At 40.9% G+C, this 23,224-nt stretch overlaps 9 non-coding genes across 9 annotated transcripts; 5 read left to right on the forward strand and 4 right to left on the reverse strand.

Annotated features, from left to right (window-relative positions):
- The first annotated feature begins 3,508 nt into the window (after positions 1–3,508).
- trnat-agu (transfer RNA threonine (anticodon AGU)) lies at positions 3,509–3,582 on the forward strand. Its single transcript has one exon. It is a non-coding gene; the product is annotated as a tRNA-Thr (tRNA).
- A 610-nt stretch (positions 3,583–4,192) lies between these two features.
- Positions 4,193–4,274, reverse strand: trnal-aag (transfer RNA leucine (anticodon AAG)). Its single transcript has one exon. It is a non-coding gene; the product is annotated as a tRNA-Leu (tRNA).
- Positions 4,275–8,367: 4,093 nt separating this feature from the next.
- On the forward strand, positions 8,368–8,441 carry trnat-agu (transfer RNA threonine (anticodon AGU)). Its single transcript has one exon. It is a non-coding gene; the product is annotated as a tRNA-Thr (tRNA).
- A 610-nt stretch (positions 8,442–9,051) lies between these two features.
- Positions 9,052–9,133, reverse strand: trnal-aag (transfer RNA leucine (anticodon AAG)). The gene has a single exon. It is a non-coding gene; the product is annotated as a tRNA-Leu (tRNA).
- Positions 9,134–13,221: 4,088 nt separating this feature from the next.
- Positions 13,222–13,295, forward strand: trnat-agu (transfer RNA threonine (anticodon AGU)). The gene has a single exon. It is a non-coding gene; the product is annotated as a tRNA-Thr (tRNA).
- A 610-nt stretch (positions 13,296–13,905) lies between these two features.
- On the reverse strand, positions 13,906–13,987 carry trnal-aag (transfer RNA leucine (anticodon AAG)). The gene has a single exon. It is a non-coding gene; the product is annotated as a tRNA-Leu (tRNA).
- A 4,091-nt stretch (positions 13,988–18,078) lies between these two features.
- trnat-agu (transfer RNA threonine (anticodon AGU)) lies at positions 18,079–18,152 on the forward strand. The gene has a single exon. It is a non-coding gene; the product is annotated as a tRNA-Thr (tRNA).
- Positions 18,153–18,763: 611 nt separating this feature from the next.
- Positions 18,764–18,845, reverse strand: trnal-aag (transfer RNA leucine (anticodon AAG)). Its single transcript has one exon. It is a non-coding gene; the product is annotated as a tRNA-Leu (tRNA).
- Positions 18,846–22,935: 4,090 nt separating this feature from the next.
- trnat-agu (transfer RNA threonine (anticodon AGU)) lies at positions 22,936–23,009 on the forward strand. Its single transcript has one exon. It is a non-coding gene; the product is annotated as a tRNA-Thr (tRNA).
- The last annotated feature ends 215 nt before the right edge of the window (positions 23,010–23,224 follow it).

Consider the following 23,224-nt stretch of genomic DNA (forward strand, 5'->3'; position numbering starts at 1 on the left):
ACACTCTTCCCTCCGCACTGTCCAAATTTTTAATTTAAAAAGTGATGAAGATTACAATCTTCAAACAGTGCTTATGCCGGGACAAGGTACCAGGTCATTTGGACACTTGTGTGTTTGTGAGGTGACAAATTCCAGTTTGTTTCCTGAACCACGGGAAATACAAAACAAATCAGCAGGAAGAAAACTGCGCAGCTCTGTCATTCAATCACGTCATTGCTGATCAGTTGTCTGCCCAACTCCTCACTTCCACCGATCTTGTTAATTTTTCGTTTTCTTTTTCATTAATCATTAATTTCCCGCCTTCTTAATAGTGGAGGACTCTATCTCCTCGGCATTTTGCCTAATTAATTCAGTGGATGACAACGACCTGAAAGAAATGGGATCTTCTGATTGACATGTTTTGTGAATGACTCGATTACTTCAATCCATGACTTAAATTGTTCGATTCTCTGCCATCACACGACATCAGCCCCCCCGATTTCCAACCGTATTTGTCATTGTGGAGAAAATACCATCTCTAGAAGCAAAAACTGTTTTTGACTTATTACTTAATCACTCATCAGTAGAAGTTCAACACGCTTGCCTTTGCACCACGGAGCCCACAGTTACATCCTTTAGTGCAGAAAGATAAACTTACTGAAGAGCAGACTGCAATTTATGGAGAACAATCTTCCGTCTGCCCTCGTTTCTCTCAGGAAGAGGGAAAACTAGCAACAATCCAGCAACAATGAATATATTTGAGACAGGTTTTTTTTAAATAACAAATAAAACATTTATTCAACACTGCTAAAAAAATCCCAAAGTAAAGAAACAACTAACTTAACCGGAATTCAGCTGCCATACGGCAGCTGGAACATTTCTTAAAGCAAGAAATGCGAACTCTGTTCTTTAAAGTAGTATTGCAAAAAGTCCAAAATGATTTACAATCAACTAAAGGAAAGAGTTTCCTTGAATTAAATCCTTTTTTGTGACGTTACTGCTGATCCCAGCCGAAGTATGCTTTGCTGAGGGATTTACCATTGAAGGAAATAAAACGGCCTAAAGGCACTGGCCTCTCCCTGGCGAAACTCTGCATCCAACTCTTTCTGCTCACACGCGACATCAACTTTCCTAGAACTTTCAGCTTCCCCAACTTCGATGAATCTTCACTCTCGGACTGCACTTTAACCGGCAGTATTGTTAACTGACAAAACTGCCAGTAATAACCCTTGATATAAGGCAGAAAGTAAAACGCCACATTAAAATAAAACTGCGTCATAACATAGAATACGCAGCGAAACGGGAGTCTCTGGCCAATTCAACCACGGACTGCTGCCCCCCAACACTGGGAAGTGTCCTCCTTTAAATCCCTGTTGAAAAACTGCCACAAGACCTCTCACTGGCCGGAAAATGACGTCACTCCACCATCAGAAGACCATTACCTCTTGTCCAGTACATCCTCAATTACATCGTGGTCATATGACAGGTACAAGATACCCGCGTGTACGTAACACCATTTTGTTATATCCATGCTTCCTCAACAACGTTTCACAGTCAACTGGACGGCAAGAATTGTAGGTGACGCAGCAGAATTTTTCAGTCTGATCTGAAACAAAAAAACATCGCATGGGCTTCCCCTCCTATCGACAGCAGCGCGATGCCGATCTTCTGCTGCAGCAGTGTGGTTCCGGAGAAGATCCCGTGAGCGGTTTTCTGCGTAACTTCCCCGGGAGCACAGTGCCACATCCTGACATCGACAGCAGAATTCTGGATTCCTTGCAAATTCCACAGTGATTAAAACAGAATTTGTAGAACAACCAATGTGTCTCTTGCTTATGGTTTCGGCGATTTCCATTTTCCGCATGAAACCCCAATTAATTCACCTGAATGGAATGACGTTTTCAGATCCCTCCGTGAACCAGGCATCCTGCTGCAACATTTCTGCGGCGCTTCAGATCGCACGGTTGTTCTTCATTTAGTAATGTTTATTGACATCTGGCTGACCAATGTGAAATACAGTACCGACACCTACAGTATCATACAAACGCACCAAATACTTTTCTTCCAGAAAGTCTTGCACCACAGTCCAATTCACATTTACGTCACTATGTCTCTATTTAGCAGGAGGAGCATTAAAATTCCCTGATTTTTAGTAAACAAACTTTTAGCATTACTTTGTAAGCCTAAAAGGGCGGGAGTAAACAATGAAAGAAGGAAAAGAACAGAAGACAAACATGCGAACACTTCTCTGATCATTAGCAAGAAATGTGATCATTAACACATCTTTGGAGTCTGAATATTATTTATCCCTCCAAGTCTTTGATCTGCAGAGGTTCGTAATTTTCAATATCATTTTACTTTTTTGTGTCCTACTTTTAGTCTGTGCTGTACAAATCACTACTTCTGCTTTGAAAGTGAGAACTGTTTGTTCATCAACAATCAACGAATTCTTTGTTGGCAGATCATGCACTTTACACATCTGACTGTAATCCATCTGTATTCTGGATATTAATAGCTTCGAAAAGCACAGTCTTCTGCACTTTCTGCAGAGTCTCTGCATGTGAGATGACTATTTCTTCCTGAATGTGCTGCTCTGCCGCAGATTTCTTATTTACCGGAAACCCTGCATTAGCAGTGCTGTGTTCTCCTTCACTAGGTTCGAGAACAGTTACTTCCCCTCAATCACCTGCCTCTTGCACAAAACACGGTAAATACTCTCATTCTGTAACTAGTGTTCCCACAACCAATCATCTCTCTTTAAGGAGTCTTTTTATTGTTATTTCATGATCTCGTGATTTATTGCTATTTATTTATATTTGCGTTTTCACAGTTTCTTGTTTATTGATCCTGTTTATAGTTACTGTTCTAAAGATTGCTGAGTATACCCGCAGGAAAAAGACCCTCACTGCTGGATGTATGTGGTGTCATGCACCGATAATAATTTTTACTTTGAACTTTGAAATACCTTTTGGCCTAATGACTTCTCCATTATTACCATAGTGATGACTGGATACTGACGGGATTCCCATACACTAAAATGGCGACACGTGATAGAGTTTTGTTAGTGTTTTCCTTTATCAATATCCAGAGGTCCCACCAGGATTTACTTTTAGAGGAAGTCTAAATCGATGGCATCAGAAAGGATTGGGAGAGGTTGCTTTCTGAAAAATGGACGTTTTCCATAGGAGGCCTTAAAAGCGAAACTTCGAGATTAATAACTGTGTATGCCCCTGGCCGAATAAAACAGGAGGCTATCAGGTTTAGGGAATCTCAGTGTTCCGGACATAGAGGACATAGTTACGAAGAAGTAGGTGTGTAGCATGTATTGGCAGAAAGGAATAAATAATGTGCTTGAGAGGTCGTGAACATATATTACGCAGGCAGACTGTATAGGGGTGATTTTCTCAGTAGGGTCTACTTTGATTTATGTCGTCTTTACGGTTTGAATCCGAAACAATTCCCTCGCTAGTAGATGAAGAATAGTTAATGCAAATTAACTATCATCATTACAGTTGCCTTTTAGTGTGAGGGTTCCGTGGCTTAACTGGTCAAAGCGCCTGTCTAGTAAACAGGAGATCCTGGGTTCAACTCCCAGCGGAGCCTTTAAGCTATGGGGTGAATTGCCATGGGAAGAAAGCTACGAAGCAGAAATATGCTCACTGCAAATCATAAATTACACATTCAAGGAATGGAACTTATTATTCCTCGAAAATGTGGTAAGTCTGGTGCTCTCTGCGGAGCAAGAAACAGGACGACGAAGTCATATATAGATATTTTTGCTATAGTGTTTTTACATTGTTGGTCAGCTTTACTAAATTGCCTGGTCTTACTGAGGAATATCTCATTGAAGTTTCATACATCTTTCCTATTGAACTCCGAAGAGTTCGCTGCCTATTTCAGAAACCGTAAAGACGGTGTCACTGAAATGAAGACAAATACATATTGATGTTAATTACTTTTTCACCCACTACTCTCGTTAAATAGAGGTCACGAACCCCACCCATCCCCACGATGCCCTGCCTATGTAGAGTGTACAGCAGTCACACAATAATATAGTTGGCCATGAAACCAATATACTGTACTATTATCCAGGAACATAGTCATGATGATTTGTGATTCTTATATTTAGCTCTGCAAAACATTTCAGGTTTCACCTCTATACCACAACTGAAACCCTGGCGGAAAAGAACAAATACGTGTACGTACTCCACAATGGCAGTGGTGGGATTCGAACCCACGCCTCCTTGGAGACTGGAGCCTTAATCCAGCGCCTTAGACCGCTCGGCCACACTACCACGTTTTTTAACTGTTACACAGTGACGTGATTTGTTGCTGACCTTAATCTGCAAAGCGTATCATCGGTATAATAAATAGAAATATTCTCCCACATACTATGCTTGAGGTTCCGTGCATTTTCCATTTTTTTCCAACCCAAAGCATTCCAGAGGGAACACTGGTACAGAGTTGCCTCTTCAAATTGCCGAGTGCCAGTCAATGCTTTTCCAGATGTCACTGTGAGTATTCTCAGGATATTCATGGAACAGTAGGGATAAATATTCACATTCCCAGCCGTCGAATAGTAAAATCACCCCCTAACGACCGATGTTGTCTCAGTCAGCGACTTTTGCACTAGTACGCCAAAATGTTGCAAGGTTTTCATTCACATCAACCAATCCCAGCCCGAGCCCTGACATTTCAAATTAAAACACTCACGTTGACAACGGTTCTCGAAACATATACTTGGCTCTTTCTGGGATATTTAAAGCTATTCGAAAATACAAATACAAACCTTCAATATGAGTTGAAACAGATTTTGTGAAGTTGTTTTAGGATTAAATAGCATTGACTTGCAAATACACCGCACCAGACACTGTTCCATTTGCACTGTCCAAATTTTAATTTGAAAAGTGATGAAAATTACAATCTTCAAACAGTGCTTATGCCGGGACAAGGTACCAGATCATTTGGACACTTGTGTGTTTGTGAGGTGACAAATTCCAGTTTGTTTCCTGAACCACGGGAAATACAAAACAAATCAGCAGGAAGAAAACTGCGCAGCTCTGTCATTCAATCACGTCATTGCTGATCAGTTGTCTGCCCAACTCCTCACTTCCACCGATCTTGTTAATTTTTTCGTTTTCTTTTTCATTAATCATTAATTTCCCGCCTTCTTAATAGTGGAGGACTCTATCTCCTCCGCATTTTGCTTAATTAATTCAATGGATGACAACGACCTGAAAGAAATGGGATCTTCTGATTGACATGTTTTGTGAATGACTCGATTACTTCAATCCATGACTTAAATTGTTCGATTCTCTGCCATCACACGACATCAGCACCACCCCCACCCCCCCGATTTCCAACCGTATTTGTCATTGTGGAGAAAATACCATCTCTAGAAGCAAAAACTGTTTTTGACTTATTACTTAATCACTCATCAGTAGAAGTTCAACACGTTTGCCTTTGCACCACGGAGCCCACAGTTACATCCTTTTGTGCAGAAAGATAAACTTACTGAAGAGCAGACTGCAATTTATGGAGAACAATCTTCCGTCTGCCCTCGTTTCTCTCAGGAAGAGGGAAAACTAGCAACAATCCAGCAACAATGAATATATTTGAGACAGGTTTTTTTTTAAATAACAAATAAAACATTTATTCAACACTGCTAAAAAAAATCCCAAAGTAAAGAAACAACTAACTTAACCGGAATTCAGCTGCCATACGGCAGCTAGAACAGTTCTTAAAGCAAGAAATGCGAACTCTGTTCTTTAAAGTAGTATTGCAAAAAGTCCAAAATGATTTACAATCAACTAAAGGAAAGAGTTTCCTTGAATTAAATCCTTTTTTGTGACGTTACTGCTGATCCCAGCCGAAGTATGCTTTGCTGAGGGATTTACCATTGAAGGAAATAAAACGGCCTAAAGGCACTGGCCTCTCCCTGGCGAAACTCTGCATCCAACTCTTTCTGCTCACACGCGACATCAACTTTCCTAGATCTTTCAGCTTCCCCAACTTCGATGAATCTTCACTCTAGGACTGCACTTTAACCGGCAGTATTGTTAACTGACAAAACTGCCAGTAATAACCTTTGATATAAGGCAGAAAGTAAAACGCCACTTTAAAATAAAACTGCGTCATAACATAGAATACGCAGCGAAACGGGAGTCTCTGGCCAATTCAACCACGGACTGCTGCCCCCCAACACTGGGAGGTGTTCTCCTTTAAATCCCTGTTGAAAAACTGCCACAAGACCTCTCACTGGCCGGAAAATGACGTCACTCCACCATCAGAAGACCATTACCTCTTGTCCAGTACATCCTCAATTACATCGTGGTCATATGACAGGTACAAGATACCCGCGTGTACGTAACACCATTTTGTTATATCCATGCTTCCTCAACAACGTTTCACAGTCAACTGGACGGCAAGAATTGTAGGTGACGCAGCAGAATTTTTCAGTCTGATCTGAAACAAAAAAACATCGCATGGGCTTCCCCTCCTATCGACAGCAGCGCGATGCCGATCTTCTGCTGCAGCAGTGTGGTTCCGGAGAAGATCCCGTGAGCGGTTTTCTGCGTAACTTCCCCGGGAGCACAGTGCCACATCCTGACATCGACAGCAGAATTCTGGATTCCTTGCAAATTCCACAGTGATTAAAACAGAATTTGTAGAACAACCAATGTGTCTCTTGCTTATGGTTTCGGCGATTTCCATTTTCCGCATGAAACCCCAATTAATTCACCTGAATGGAATGACGTTTTCAGATCCCTCCGTGAACCAGGCATCCTGCTGCAACATTTCTGCGGCGCTTCAGATCGCACGGTTGTTCTTCATTTAGTAATGTTTATTGACATCTGGCTGACCAATGTGAAATACAGTACCGACACCTACAGTATCATACAAACGCACCAAATACTTTTCTTCCAGAAAGTCTTGCACCACAGTCCAATTCACATTTACGTCACTATGTCTCTATTTAGCAGGAGGAGCATTAAAATTCCCTGATTTTTAGTAAACAAACTTTTAGCATTACTTTGTAAGCCTAAAAGGGCGGGAGTAAACAATGAAAGAAGGAAAAGAACAGAAGACAAACATGCGAACACTTCTCTGATCATTAGCAAGAAATGTGATCATTAACACATCTTTGGAGTCTGAATATTATTTATCCCTCCAAGTCTTTGATCTGCAGAGGTTCGTAATTTTCAATATCATTTTACTTTTTTGTGTCCTACTTTTAGTCTGTGCTGTACAAATCACTACTTCTGCTTTGAAAGTGAGAACTGTTTGTTCATCAACAATCAACGAATTCTTTGTTGGCAGATCATGCACTTTACACACCTGACTGTAATCCATCTGTATTCTGGATATTAATAGCTTCGAAAAGCACAGTCTTCTGCACTTTCTGCAGAGTCTCTGCATGTGAGATGACTATTTCTTCCTGAATGTGCTGCTCTGCCGCAGATTTCTTATTTACCGGAAACCCTGCATTAGCAGTGCTGTGTTCTCCTTCACTAGGTTCGAGAACAGTTACTTCCCCTCAATCACCTGCCTCTTGCACAAAACACGGTAAATACTCTCATTCTGTAACTAGTGTTCCCACAACCAATCATCTCTCTTTAAGGAGTCTTTTTATTGTTATTTCATGATCTCGTGATTTATTGCTATTTATTTATATTTGCGTTTTCACAGTTTCTTGTTTATTGATCCTGTTTATAGTTACTGTTCTAAAGATTGCTGAGTATACCCGCAGGAAAAAGACCCTCACTGCTGGATGTATGTGGTGTCATGCACCGATAATAATTTTTACTTTGAACTTTGAAATACCTTTTGGCCTAATGACTTCTCCATTATTACCATAGTGATGACTGGATACTGACGGGATTCCCATACACTAAAATGGCGACACGTGATAGAGTTTTGTTAGTGTTTTCCTTTATCAATATCCAGAGGTCCCACCAGGATTTACTTTTAGAGGAAGTCTAAATCGATGGCATCAGAAAGGATTGGGAGAGGTTGCTTTCTGAAAAATGGACGTTTTCCATAGGAGGCCTTAAAAGCGAAACTTCGAGATTAATAACTGTGTATGCCCCTGGCCGAATAAAACAGGAGGCTATCAGGTTTAGGGAATCTCAGTGTTCCGGACATAGAGGACATAGTTACGAAGAAGTAGGTGTGTAGCATGTATTGGCAGAAAGGAATAAATAATGTGCTTGAGAGGTCGTGAACATATATTACGCAGGCAGACTGTATAGGGGTGATTTTCTCAGTAGGGTCTACTTTGATTTATGTCGTCTTTACGGTTTGAATCCGAAACAATTCCCTCGCTAGTAGATGAAGAATAGTTAATGCAAATTAACTATCATCATTACAGTTGCCTTTTAGTGTGAGGGTTCCGTGGCTTAACTGGTCAAAGCGCCTGTCTAGTAAACAGGAGATCCTGGGTTCAACTCCCAGCGGAGCCTTTAAGCTATGGGGTGAATTGCCATGGGAAGAAAGCTACGAAGCAGAAATATGCTCACTGCAAATCATAAATTACACATTCAAGGAATGGAACTTATTATTCCTCGAAAATGTGGTAAGTCTGGTGCTCTCTGCGGAGCAAGAAACAGGACGACGAAGTCATATATAGATATTTTTGCTATAGTGTTTTTACATTGTTGGTCAGCTTTACTAAATTGCCTGGTCTTACTGAGGAATATCTCATTGAGTTTCATACATCTTTCCTATTGAACTCCGAAGAGTTCGCTGCCTATTTCAAGAAACCGTAAAGACGGTGTCACTGAAATGAAGACAAATACATATTGATGTTAATTACTTTTTCACCCACTACTCTCGTTAAATAGAGGTCACGAACCCCACCCATCCCCACGATGCCCTGCCTATGTAGAGTGTACAGCAGTCACACAATAATATAGTTGGCCATGAAACCAATATACTGTACTATTATCCAGGAACATAGTCATGATGATTTGTGATTCTTATATTTAGCTCTGCAAAACATTTCAGGTTTCACCTCTATACCACAACTGAAACCCTGGCGGAAAAGAACAAATACGTGTACGTACTCCACAATGGCAGTGGTGGGATTCGAACCCACGCCTCCTTGGAGACTGGAGCCTTAATCCAGCGCCTTAGACCGCTCGGCCACACTACCACGTTTTTTAACTGTTACACAGTGACGTGATTTGTTGCTGACCTTAATCTGCAAAGCGTATCATCGGTATAATAAATAGAAATATTCTCCCACATACTATGCTTGAGGTTCCGTGCATTTTCCATTTTTTCCAACCCAAAGCATTCCAGAGGGAACACTGGTACAGAGTTGCCTCTTCAAATTGCCGAGTGCCAGTCAATGCTTTTCCAGATGTCACTGTGAGTATTCTCAGGATATTCATGGAACAGTAGGGATAAATATTCACATTCCCAGCCGTCGAATAGTAAAATCACCCCCTAACGACCGATGTTGTCTCAGTCAGCGACTTTTGCACTAGTACGCCAAAATGTTGCAAGGTTTTCATTCACATCAACCAATCCCAGCCCCGAGCCCTGACATTTCAAATTAAAACACTCACGTTGACAACGGTTCTCGAAACATATACTTGGCTCTTTCTGGGATATTTAAAGCTATTCGAAAATACAAATACAAACCTTCAATATGAGTTGAAACAGATTTTGTGAAGTTGTTTTAGGATTAAATAGCATTGACTTGCAAATACACCGCACCAGACACTGTTCCATTTGCACTGTCCAAATTTTTAATTTGAAAAGTGATGAAAATTACAATCTTCAAACAGTGCTTATGCCGGGACAAGGTACCAGATCATTTGGACACTTGTGTGTTTGTGAGGTGACAAATTCCAGTTTGTTTCCTGAACCACGGGAAATACAAAACAAATCAGCAGGAAGAAAACTGCGCAGCTCTGTCATTCAATCACGTCATTGCTGATCAGTTGTCTGCCCAACTCCTCACTTCCACCGATCTTGTTAATTTTTCGTTTTCTTTTTCATTAATCATTAATTTCCCGCCTTCTTAATAGTGGAGGACTCTATCTCCTCCGCATTTTGCTTAATTAATTCAATGGATGACAACGACCTGAAAGAAATGGGATCTTCTGATTGACATGTTTTGTGAATGACTCGATTACTTCAATCCATGACTTAAATTGTTCGATTCTCTGCCATCACACGACATCAGCACCCCCCCCCCCGATTTCCAACCGTATTTGTCATTGTGGAGAAAATACCATCTCTAGAAGCAAAAACTGTTTTTGACTTATTACTTAATCACTCATCAGTAGAAGTTCAACACGTTTGCCTTTGCACCACGGAGCCCACAGTTACATCCTTTTGTGCAGAAAGATAAACTTACTGAAGAGCAGACTGCAATTTATGGAGAACAATCTTCCGTCTGCCCTCGTTTCTCTCAGGAAGAGGGAAAACTAGCAACAATCCAGCAACAATGAATATATTTGAGACAGGTTTTTTTTTAAATAACAAATAAAACATTTATTCAACACTGCTAAAAAAAATCCCAAAGTAAAGAAACAACTAACTTAACCGGAATTCAGCTGCCATACGGCAGCTAGAACAGTTCTTAAAGCAAGAAATGCGAACTCTGTTCTTTAAAGTAGTATTGCAAAAAGTCCAAAATGATTTACAATCAACTAAAGGAAAGAGTTTCCTTGAATTAAATCCTTTTTTGTGACGTTACTGCTGATCCCAGCCGAAGTATGCTTTGCTGAGGGATTTACCATTGAAGGAAATAAAACGGCCTAAAGGCACTGGCCTCTCCCTGGCGAAACTCTGCATCCAACTCTTTCTGCTCACACGCGACATCAACTTTCCTAGATCTTTCAGCTTCCCCAACTTCGATGAATCTTCACTCTAGGACTGCACTTTAACCGGCAGTATTGTTAACTGACAAAACTGCCAGTAATAACCTTTGATATAAGGCAGAAAGTAAAACGCCACTTTAAAATAAAACTGCGTCATAACATAGAATACGCAGCGAAACGGGAGTCTCTGGCCAATTCAACCACGGACTGCTGCCCCCCAACACTGGGAAGTGTTCTCCTTTAAATCCCTGTTGAAAAACTGCCACAAGACCTCTCACTGGCCGGAAAATGACGTCACTCCACCATCAGAAGACCATTACCTCTTGTCCAGTACATCCTCAATTACATCGTGGTCATATGACAGGTACAAGATACCCGCGTGTACGTAACACCATTTTGTTATATCCATGCTTCCTCAACAACGTTTCACAGTCAACTGGACGGCAAGAATTGTAGGTGACGCAGCAGAATTTTTCAGTCTGATCTGAAACAAAAAAACATCGCATGGGCTTCCCCTCCTATCGACAGCAGCGCGATGCCGATCTTCTGCTGCAGCAGTGTGGTTCCGGAGAAGATCCCGTGAGCGGTTTTCTGCGTAACTTCCCCGGGAGCACAGTGCCACATCCTGACATCGACAGCAGAATTCTGGATTCCTTGCAAATTCCACAGTGATTAAAACAGAATTTGTAGAACAACCAATGTGTCTCTTGCTTATGGTTTCGGCGATTTCCATTTTCCGCATGAAACCCCAATTAATTCACCTGAATGGAATGACGTTTTCAGATCCCTCCGTGAACCAGGCATCCTGCTGCAACATTTCTGCGGCGCTTCAGATCGCACGGTTGTTCTTCATTTAGTAATGTTTATTGACATCTGGCTGACCAATGTGAAATACAGTACCGACACCTACAGTATCATACAAACGCACCAAATACTTTTCTTCCAGAAAGTCTTGCACCACAGTCCAATTCACATTTACGTCACTATGTCTCTATTTAGCAGGAGGAGCATTAAAATTCCCTGATTTTTAGTAAACAAACTTTTAGCATTACTTTGTAAGCCTAAAAGGGCGGGAGTAAACAATGAAAGAAGGAAAAGAACAGAAGACAAACATGCGAACACTTCTCTGATCATTAGCAAGAAATGTGATCATTAACACATCTTTGGAGTCTGAATATTATTTATCCCTCCAAGTCTTTGATCTGCAGAGGTTCGTAATTTTCAATATCATTTTACTTTTTTGTGTCCTACTTTTAGTCTGTGCTGTACAAATCACTACTTCTGCTTTGAAAGTGAGAACTGTTTGTTCATCAACAATCAACGAATTCTTTGTTGGCAGATCATGCACTTTACACATCTGACTGTAATCCATCTGTATTCTGGATATTAATAGCTTCGAAAAGCACAGTCTTCTGCACTTTCTGCAGAGTCTCTGCATGTGAGATGACTATTTCTTCCTGAATGTGCTGCTCTGCCGCAGATTTCTTATTTACCGGAAACCCTGCATTAGCAGTGCTGTGTTCTCCTTCACTAGGTTCGAGAACAGTTACTTCCCCTCAATCACCTGCCTCTTGCACAAAACACGGTAAATACTCTCATTCTGTAACTAGTGTTCCCACAACCAATCATCTCTCTTTAAGGAGTCTTTTTATTGTTATTTCATGATCTCGTGATTTATTGCTATTTATTTATATTTGCGTTTTCACAGTTTCTTGTTTATTGATCCTGTTTATAGTTACTGTTCTAAAGATTGCTGAGTATACCCGCAGGAAAAAGACCCTCACTGCTGGATGTATGTGGTGTCATGCACCGATAATAATTTTTACTTTGAACTTTGAAATACCTTTTGGCCTAATGACTTCTCCATTATTACCATAGTGATGACTGGATACTGACGGGATTCCCATACACTAAAATGGCGACACGTGATAGAGTTTTGTTAGTGTTTTCCTTTATCAATATCCAGAGGTCCCACCAGGATTTACTTTTAGAGGAAGTCTAAATCGATGGCATCAGAAAGGATTGGGAGAGGTTGCTTTCTGAAAAATGGACGTTTTCCATAGGAGGCCTTAAAAGCGAAACTTCGAGATTAATAACTGTGTATGCCCCTGGCCGAATAAAACAGGAGGCTATCAGGTTTAGGGAATCTCAGTGTTCCGGACATAGAGGACATAGTTACGAAGAAGTAGGTGTGTAGCATGTATTGGCAGAAAGGAATAAATAATGTGCTTGAGAGGTCGTGAACATATATTACGCAGGCAGACTGTATAGGGGTGATTTTCTCAGTAGGGTCTACTTTGATTTATGTCGTCTTTACGGTTTGAATCCGAAACAATTCCCTCGCTAGTAGATGAAGAATAGTTAATGCAAATTAACTATCATCATTACAGTTGCCTTTTAGTGTGAGGGTTCCGTGGCTTAACTGGTCAAAGCGCCTGTCTAGTAAACAGGAGATCCTGGGTTCAACTCCCAGCGGAGCCTTTAAGCTATGGGGTGAATTGCCATGGGAAGAAAGCTACGAAGCAGAAATATGCTCACTGCAAATCATAAATTACACATTCAAGGAATGGAACTTATTATTCCTCGAAAATGTGGTAAGTCTGGTGCTCTCTGCGGAGCAAGAAACAGGACGACGAAGTCATATATAGATATTTTTGCTATAGTGTTTTTACATTGTTGGTCAGCTTTACTAAATTGCCTGGTCTTACTGAGGAATATCTCATTGAGTTTCATACATCTTTCCTATTGAACTCCGAAGAGTTCGCTGCCTATTTCAAGAAACCGTAAAGACGGTGTCACTGAAATGAAGACAAATACATATTGATGTTAATTACTTTTTCACCCACTACTCTCGTTAAATAGAGGTCACGAACCCCACCCATCCCCACGATGCCCTGCCTATGTAGAGTGTACAGCAGTCACACAATAATATAGTTGGCCATGAAACCAATATACTGTACTATTATCCAGGAACATAGTCATGATGATTTGTGATTCTTATATTTAGCTCTGCAAAACATTTCAGGTTTCACCTCTATACCACAACTGAAACCCTGGCGGAAAAGAACAAATACGTGTACGTACTCCACAATGGCAGTGGTGGGATTCGAACCCACGCCTCCTTGGAGACTGGAGCCTTAATCCAGCGCCTTAGACCGCTCGGCCACACTACCACGTTTTTTAACTGTTACACAGTGACGTGATTTGTTGCTGACCTTAATCTGCAAAGCGTATCATCGGTATAATAAATAGAAATATTCTCCCACATACTATGCTTGAGGTTCCGTGCATTTTCCATTTTTTCCAACCCAAAGCATTCCAGAGGGAACACTGGTACAGAGTTGCCTCTTCAAATTGCCGAGTGCCAGTCAATGCTTTTCCAGATGTCACTGTGAGTATTCTCAGGATATTCATGGAACAGTAGGGATAAATATTCACATTCCCAGCCGTCGAATAGTAAAATCACCCCCTAACGACCGATGTTGTCTCAGTCAGCGACTTTTGCACTAGTACGCCAAAATGTTGCAAGGTTTTCATTCACATCAACCAATCCCAGCCCCGAGCCCTGACATTTCAAATTAAAACACTCACGTTGACAACGGTTCTCGAAACATATACTTGGCTCTTTCTGGGATATTTAAAGCTATTCGAAAATACAAATACAAACCTTCAATATGAGTTGAAACAGATTTTGTGAAGTTGTTTTAGGATTAAATAGCATTGACTTGCAAATACACCGCACCAGACACTGTTCCATTTGCACTGTCCAAATTTTTAATTTGAAAAGTGATGAAAATTACAATCTTCAAACAGTGCTTATGCCGGGACAAGGTACCAGATCATTTGGACACTTGTGTGTTTGTGAGGTGACAAATTCCAGTTTGTTTCCTGAACCACGGGAAATACAAAACAAATCAGCAGGAAGAAAACTGCGCAGCTCTGTCATTCAATCACGTCATTGCTGATCAGTTGTCTGCCCAACTCCTCACTTCCACCGATCTTGTTAATTTTTCGTTTTCTTTTTCATTAATCATTAATTTCCCGCCTTCTTAATAGTGGAGGACTCTATCTCCTCCGCATTTTGCTTAATTAATTCAATGGATGACAACGACCTGAAAGAAATGGGATCTTCTGATTGACATGTTTTGTGAATGACTCGATTACTTCAATCCATGACTTAAATTGTTCGATTCTCTGCCATCACACGACATCAGCACCCCCCCCCCCGATTTCCAACCGTATTTGTCATTGTGGAGAAAATACCATCTCTAGAAGCAAAAACTGTTTTTGACTTATTACTTAATCACTCATCAGTAGAAGTTCAACACGTTTGCCTTTGCACCACGGAGCCCACAGTTACATCCTTTTGTGCAGAAAGATAAACTTACTGAAGAGCAGACTGCAATTTATGGAGAACAATCTTCCGTCTGCCCTCGTTTCTCTCAGGAAGAGGGAAAACTAGCAACAATCCAGCAACAATGAATATATTTGAGACAGGTTTTTTTTTAAATAACAAATAAAACATTTATTCAACACTGCTAAAAAAAATCCCAAAGTAAAGAAACAACTAACTTAACCGGAATTCAGCTGCCATACGGCAGCTAGAACAGTTCTTAAAGCAAGAAATGCGAACTCTGTTCTTTAAAGTAGTATTGCAAAAAGTCCAAAATGATTTACAATCAACTAAAGGAAAGAGTTTCCTTGAATTAAATCCTTTTTTGTGACGTTACTGCTGATCCCAGCCGAAGTATGCTTTGCTGAGGGATTTACCATTGAAGGAAATAAAACGGCCTAAAGGCACTGGCCTCTCCCTGGCGAAACTCTGCATCCAACTCTTTCTGCTCACACGCGACATCAACTTTCCTAGATCTTTCAGCTTCCCCAACTTCGATGAATCTTCACTCTAGGACTGCACTTTAACCGGCAGTATTGTTAACTGACAAAACTGCCAGTAATAACCTTTGATATAAGGCAGAAAGTAAAACGCCACTTTAAAATAAAACTGCGTCATAACATAGAATACGCAGCGAAACGGGAGTCTCTGGCCAATTCAACCACGGACTGCTGCCCCCCAACACTGGGAAGTGTTCTCCTTTAAATCCCTGTTGAAAAACTGCCACAAGACCTCTCACTGGCCGGAAAATGACGTCACTCCACCATCAGAAGACCATTACCTCTTGTCCAGTACATCCTCAATTACATCGTGGTCATATGACAGGTACAAGATACCCGCGTGTACGTAACACCATTTTGTTATATCCATGCTTCCTCAACAACGTTTCACAGTCAACTGGACGGCAAGAATTGTAGGTGACGCAGCAGAATTTTTCAGTCTGATCTGAAACAAAAAAACATCGCATGGGCTTCCCCTCCTATCGACAGCAGCGCGATGCCGATCTTCTGCTGCAGCAGTGTGGTTCCGGAGAAGATCCCGTGAGCGGTTTTCTGCGTAACTTCCCCGGGAGCACAGTGCCACATCCTGACATCGACAGCAGAATTCTGGATTCCTTGCAAATTCCACAGTGATTAAAACAGAATTTGTAGAACAACCAATGTGTCTCTTGCTTATGGTTTCGGCGATTTCCATTTTCCGCATGAAACCCCAATTAATTCACCTGAATGGAATGACGTTTTCAGATCCCTCCGTGAACCAGGCATCCTGCTGCAACATTTCTGCGGCGCTTCAGATCGCACGGTTGTTCTTCATTTAGTAATGTTTATTGACATCTGGCTGACCAATGTGAAATACAGTACCGACACCTACAGTATCATACAAACGCACCAAATACTTTTCTTCCAGAAAGTCTTGCACCACAGTCCAATTCACATTTACGTCACTATGTCTCTATTTAGCAGGAGGAGCATTAAAATTCCCTGATTTTTAGTAAACAAACTTTTAGCATTACTTTGTAAGCCTAAAAGGGCGGGAGTAAACAATGAAAGAAGGAAAAGAACAGAAGACAAACATGCGAACACTTCTCTGATCATTAGCAAGAAATGTGATCATTAACACATCTTTGGAGTCTGAATATTATTTATCCCTCCAAGTCTTTGATCTGCAGAGGTTCGTAATTTTCAATATCATTTTACTTTTTTGTGTCCTACTTTTAGTCTGTGCTGTACAAATCACTACTTCTGCTTTGAAAGTGAGAACTGTTTGTTCATCAACAATCAACGAATTCTTTGTTGGCAGATCATGCACTTTACACATCTGACTGTAATCCATCTGTATTCTGGATATTAATAGCTTCGAAAAGCACAGTCTTCTGCACTTTCTGCAGAGTCTCTGCATGTGAGATGACTATTTCTTCCTGAATGTGCTGCTCTGCCGCAGATTTCTTATTTACCGGAAACCCTGCATTAGCAGTGCTGTGTTCTCCTTCACTAGGTTCGAGAACAGTTACTTCCCCTCAATCACCTGCCTCTTGCACAAAACACGGTAAATACTCTCATTCTGTAACTAGTGTTCCCACAACCAATCATCTCTCTTTAAGGAGTCTTTTTATTTGTTATTTCATGATCTCGTGATTTATTGCTATTTATTTATATTTGCGTTTTCACAGTTTCTTGTTTATTGATCCTGTTTATAGTTACTGTTCTAAAGATTGCTGAGTATACCCGCAGGAAAAAGACCCTCACTGCTGGATGTATGTGGTGTCATGCACCGATAATAATTTTTACTTTGACTTTGAAATACCTTTTGGCCTAATGACTTCTCCATTATTACCATAGTGATGACTGGATACTGACGGGATTCCCATACACTAAAATGGCGACACGTGATAGAGTTTTGTTAGTGTTTTCCTTTATCAATATCCAGAGGTCCCACCAGGATTTACTTTTAGAGGAAGTCTAAATCGATGGCATCAAGAAAGGATTGGGAGAGGGTTGCTTTCTGAAAAATGGACGTTTTCCATAGGAGGCCTTAAAAGCGAAACTTCGAGATTAATAACTGTGTATGCCCCTGGCCGAATAAAAACAGGAGGCTATCAGGTTTAGGGAATCTCAGTGTTCCGGACATAGAGGACATAGTTACGAAGAAGTAGGTGTGTAGCATGTATTGGCAGAAAGGAATAAATAATGTGCTTGAGAGGTCGTGAACATATATTACGCAGGCAGACTGTATAGGGGTGATTTTCTCAGTAGGGTCTACTTTGATTTATGTCGTCTTTACGGTTTGAATCCGAAACAATTCCCTCGCTAGTAGATGAAGAATAGTTAATGCAAATTAACTATCATCATTACAGTTGCCTTTTAGTGTGAGGGTTCCGTGGCTTAACTGGTCAAAGCGCCTGTCTAGTAAACAGGAGATCCTGGGTTCAACTCCCAGCGGAGCCTTTAAGCTATGGGGTGAATTGCCATGGGAAGAAAGCTACGAAGCAGAAATATGCTCACTGCAAATCATAAATTACACATTCAAGGAATGGAACTTATTATTCCTCGAAAATGTGGTAAGTCTGGTGCTCTCTGCGGAGCAAGAAACAGGACGACGAAGTCATATATAGATATTTTTGCTATAGTGTTTTTACATTGTTGGTCAGCTTTACTAAATTGCCTGGTCTTACTGAGGAATATCTCATTGAGTTTCATACATCTTTCCTATTGAACTCCGAAGAGTTCGCTGCCTATTTCAAGAAACCGTAAAGACGGTGTCACTGAAATGAAGACAAATACATATTGATGTTAATTACTTTTTCACCCACTACTCTCGTTAAATAGAGGTCACGAACCCCACCCATCCCCACGATGCCCCTGCCTATGTAGAGTGTACAGCAGTCACACAATAATATAGTTGGCCATGAAACCAATATACTGTACTATTATCCAGGAACATAGTCATGATGATTTGTGATTCTTATATTTAGCTCTGCAAAACATTTCAGGTTTCACCTCTATACCACAACTGAAACCCTGGCGGAAAAGAACAAATACGTGTACGTACTCCACAATGGCAGTGGTGGGATTCGAACCCACGCCTCCTTGGAGACTGGAGCCTTAATCCAGCGCCTTAGACCGCTCGGCCACACTACCACGTTTTTTTACTGTTACACAGTGACGTGATTTGTTGCTGACCTTAATCTGCAAAGCGTATCATCGGTATAATAAATAGAAATATTCTCCCACATACTATGCTTGAGGTTCCGTGCATTTTCCATTTTTTTCCAACCCAAAGCATTCCAGAGGGAACACTGGTACAGAGTTGCCTCTTCAAATTGCCGAGTGCCAGTCAATGCTTTTCCAGATGTCACTGTGAGTATTCTCAGGATATTCATGGAACAGTAGGGATAAATATTCACATTCCCAGCCGTCGAATAGTAAAATCACCCCCTAACGACCGATGTTGTCTCAGTCAGCGACTTTTGCACTAGTACGCCAAAATGTTGCAAGGTTTTCATTCACATCAACCAATCCCAGCCCCGAGCCCTGACATTTCAAATTAAAACACTCACGTTGACAACGGTTCTCGAAACATATACTTGGCTCTTTCTGGGATATTTAAAGCTATTCGAAAATACAAATACAAACCTTCAATATGAGTTGAAACAGATTTTGTGAAGTTGTTTTAGGATTAAATAGCATTGACTTGCAAATACACCGCACCAGACACTGTTCCATTTGCACTGTCCAAATTTTTAATTTGAAAAGTGATGAAAATTACAATCTTCAAACAGTGCTTATGCCGGGACAAGGTACCAGATCATTTGGACACTTGTGTGTTTGTGAGGTGACAAATTCCAGTTTGTTTCCTGAACCACGGGAAATACAAAACAAATCAGCAGGAAGAAAACTGCGCAGCTCTGTCATTCAATCACGTCATTGCTGATCAGTTGTCTGCCCAACTCCTCACTTCCACCGATCTTGTTAATTTTTCGTTTTCTTTTTCATAATCATTAATTTCCCGCCTTCTTAATAGTGGAGGACTCTATCTCCTCCGCATTTTGCTTAATTAATTCAATGGATGACAACGACCTGAAAGAAATGGGATCTTCTGATTGACATGTTTTGTGAATGACTCGATTACTTCAATCCATGACTTAAATTGTTCGATTCTCTGCCATTCACACGACATCAGCACCACCCCCACCCCCCCGATTTCCAACCGTATTTGTCATTGTGGAGAAAATACCATCTCTAGAAGCAAAAACTGTTTTTGACTTATTACTTAATCACTCATCAGTAGAAGTTCAACACGTTTGCCTTTGCACCACGGAGCCCACAGTTACATCCTTTTGTGCAGAAAGATAAACTTACTGAAGAGCAGACTGCAATTTATGGAGAACAATCTTCCGTCTGCCCTCGTTTCTCTCAGGAAGAGGGAAAACTAGCAACAATCCAGCAACAATGAATATATTTGAGACAGGTTTTTTTTAAATAACAAATAAAACATTTATTCAACACTGCTAAAAAAAATCCCAAAGTAAAGAAACAACTAACTTAACCGGAATTCAGCTGCCATACGGCAGCTAGAACAGTTCTTAAAGCAAGAAATGCGAACTCTGTTCTTTAAAGTAGTATTGCAAAAAGTCCAAAATGATTTACAATCAACTAAAGGAAAGAGTTTCCTTGAATTAAATCCTTTTTGTGACGTTACTGCTGATCCCAGCCGAAGTATGCTTTGCTGAGGGATTTACCATTGAAGGAAATAAAACGGCCTAAAGGCACTGGCCTCTCCCTGGCGAAACTCTGCATCCAACTCTTTCTGCTCACACGCGACATCAACTTTCCTAGATCTTTCAGCTTCCCCAACTTCGATGAATCTTCACTCTAGGACTGCACTTTAACCGGCAGTATTGTTAACTGACAAAACTGCCAGTAATAACCTTTGATATAAGGCAGAAAGTAAAACGCCACTTTAAAATAAAACTGCGTCATAACATAGAATACGCAGCGAAACGGGAGTCTCTGGCCAATTCAACCACGGACTGCTGCCCCCAACACTGGGAGGTGTTCTCCTTTAAATCCCTGTTGAAAAACTGCCACAAGACCTCTCACTGGCCGGAAAATGACGTCACTCCACCATCAGAAGACCATTACCTCTTGTCCAGTACATCCTCAATTACATCGTGGTCATATGACAGGTACAAGATACCCGCGTGTACGTAACACCATTTTGTTATATCCATGCTTCCTCAACAACGTTTCACAGTCAACTGGACGGCAAGAATTGTAGGTGACGCAGCAGAATTTTTCAGTCTGATCTGAAACAAAAAAACATCGCATGGGCTTCCCCTCCTATCGACAGCAGCGCGATGCCGATCTTCTGCTGCAGCAGTGTGTTCCGGAGAAGATCCCGTGAGCGGTTTTCTGCGTAACTTCCCCGGGAGCACAGTGCCACATCCTGACATCGACAGCAGAATTCTGGATTCCTTGCAAATTCCACAGTGATTAAAACAGAATTTGTAGAACAACCAATGTGTCTCTTGCTTATGGTTTCGGCGATTTCCATTTTCCGCATGAAACCCCAATTAATTCACCTGAATGGAATGACGTTTCAGATCCCTCCGTGAACCAGGCATCCTGCTGCAACATTTCTCTGCGGCGCTTCAGATCGCACGGTTGTTCTTCATTTAGTAATGTTTATTGACATCTGGCTGACCAATGTGAAATACAGTACCGACACCTACAGTATCATACAAACGCACCAAATACTTTTCTTCCAGAAAGTCTTGCACCACAGTCCAATTCACATTTACGTCACTATGTCTCTATTTAGCAGGAGGAGCATTAAAATTCCCTGATTTTAGTAAACAAACTTTTAGCATTACTTTGTAAGCCTAAAAGGGCGGGAGTAAACAATGAAAGAAGGAAAAGAACAGAAGACAAACATGCGAACACTTCTCTGATCATTAGCAAGAAATGTGATCATTAACACATCTTTGGAGTCTGAATATTATTTATCCTCCAAGTCTTTGATCTGCAGAGGTTCGTAATTTTCAATATCATTTTACTTTTTTGTGTCCTACTTTTAGTCTGTGCTGTACAAATCACTACTTCTGCTTTGAAAGTGAGAACTGTTTGTTCATCAACAATCAACGAATTCTTTGTTGGCAGATCATGCACTTTACACATCTGACTGTAATCCATCTGTATTCTGGATATTAATAGCTTCGAAAAGCACAGTCTTCTGCACTTTCTGCAGAGTCCTCTGCATGTGAGATGACTATTTCTTCCTGAATGTGCTGCTCTGCCGCAGATTTCTTATTTACCGGAACCCTGCATTAGCAGTGCTGTGTTCTCCTTCACTAGGTTCGAGAACAGTTACTTCCCCTCAATCACCTGCCTCTTGCACAAAACACGGTAAATACTCTCATTCTGTAACTAGTGTTCCCACAACCAATCATCTCTCTTTAAGGAGTCTTTTTATTGTTATTTCATGATCTCGTGATTTATTGCTATTTATTTATATTTGCGTTTTCACAGTTTCTTGTTTATTGATCCTGTTTATAGTTACTGTTCTAAAGATTGCTGAGTATACCCGCAGGAAAAAGACCCTCACTGCTGGATGTATGTGGTGTCATGCACCGATAATAATTTTTACTTTGAACTTTGAAATACCTTTTGGCCTAATGACTTCTCCATTATTACCATAGTGATGACTGGATACTGACGGGATTCCCATACACTAAAATGGCGACACGTGATAGAGTTTTGTTAGTGTTTTCCTTTATCAATATCCAGAGGTCCCACCAGGATTTACTTTTAGAGGAAGTCTAAATCGATGGCATCAGAAAGGATTGGGGAGAGGTTGCTTTCTGAAAAATGGACGTTTTCCATAGGAGGCCTTAAAAGCGAAACTTCGAGATTAATAACTGTGTATGCCCCTGGCCGAATAAAACAGGAGGCTATCAGGTTTAGGGAATCTCAGTGTTCGGACATAGAGGACATAGTTACGAAGAAGTAGGTGGTGTAGCATGTATTGGCAGAAAGGAATAAATAATGTGCTTGAGAGGTCGTGAACATATATTACGCAGGCAGACTGTATAGGGGTGATTTTCTCAGTAGGGTCTACTTTGATTTATGTCGTCTTTACGGTTTGAATCCGAAACAATTCCCTCGCCTAGTAGATGAAGAATAGTTAATGCAAATTAACTATCATCATTACAGTTGCCTTTTAGTGTGAGGTTCCGTGGCTTAACTGGTCAAAGCGCCTGTCTAGTAAACAGGAGATCCTGGGTTCAACTCCCAGCGGAGCCTTTAAGCTATGGGGTGAATTGCCATGGGAAGAAAGCTACGAAGCAGAAATATGCTCACTGCAAATCATAAATTACACATTCAAGGAATGGAACTTATTATTCCTCGAAAATGTGGTAAGTCTGGTGCTCTCTGCGGAGCAAGAAACAGGACGACGAAGTCATATATAGATATTTTTGCTATAGTGTTTTTACATTGTTGGTCAGCTTTTGAACTAA

This window comes from Hypanus sabinus, chromosome 24, assembly GCF_030144855.1.
Source record: "Hypanus sabinus isolate sHypSab1 chromosome 24, sHypSab1.hap1, whole genome shotgun sequence".
Taxonomy (NCBI): Eukaryota; Metazoa; Chordata; class Chondrichthyes; order Myliobatiformes; family Dasyatidae; genus Hypanus; species Hypanus sabinus.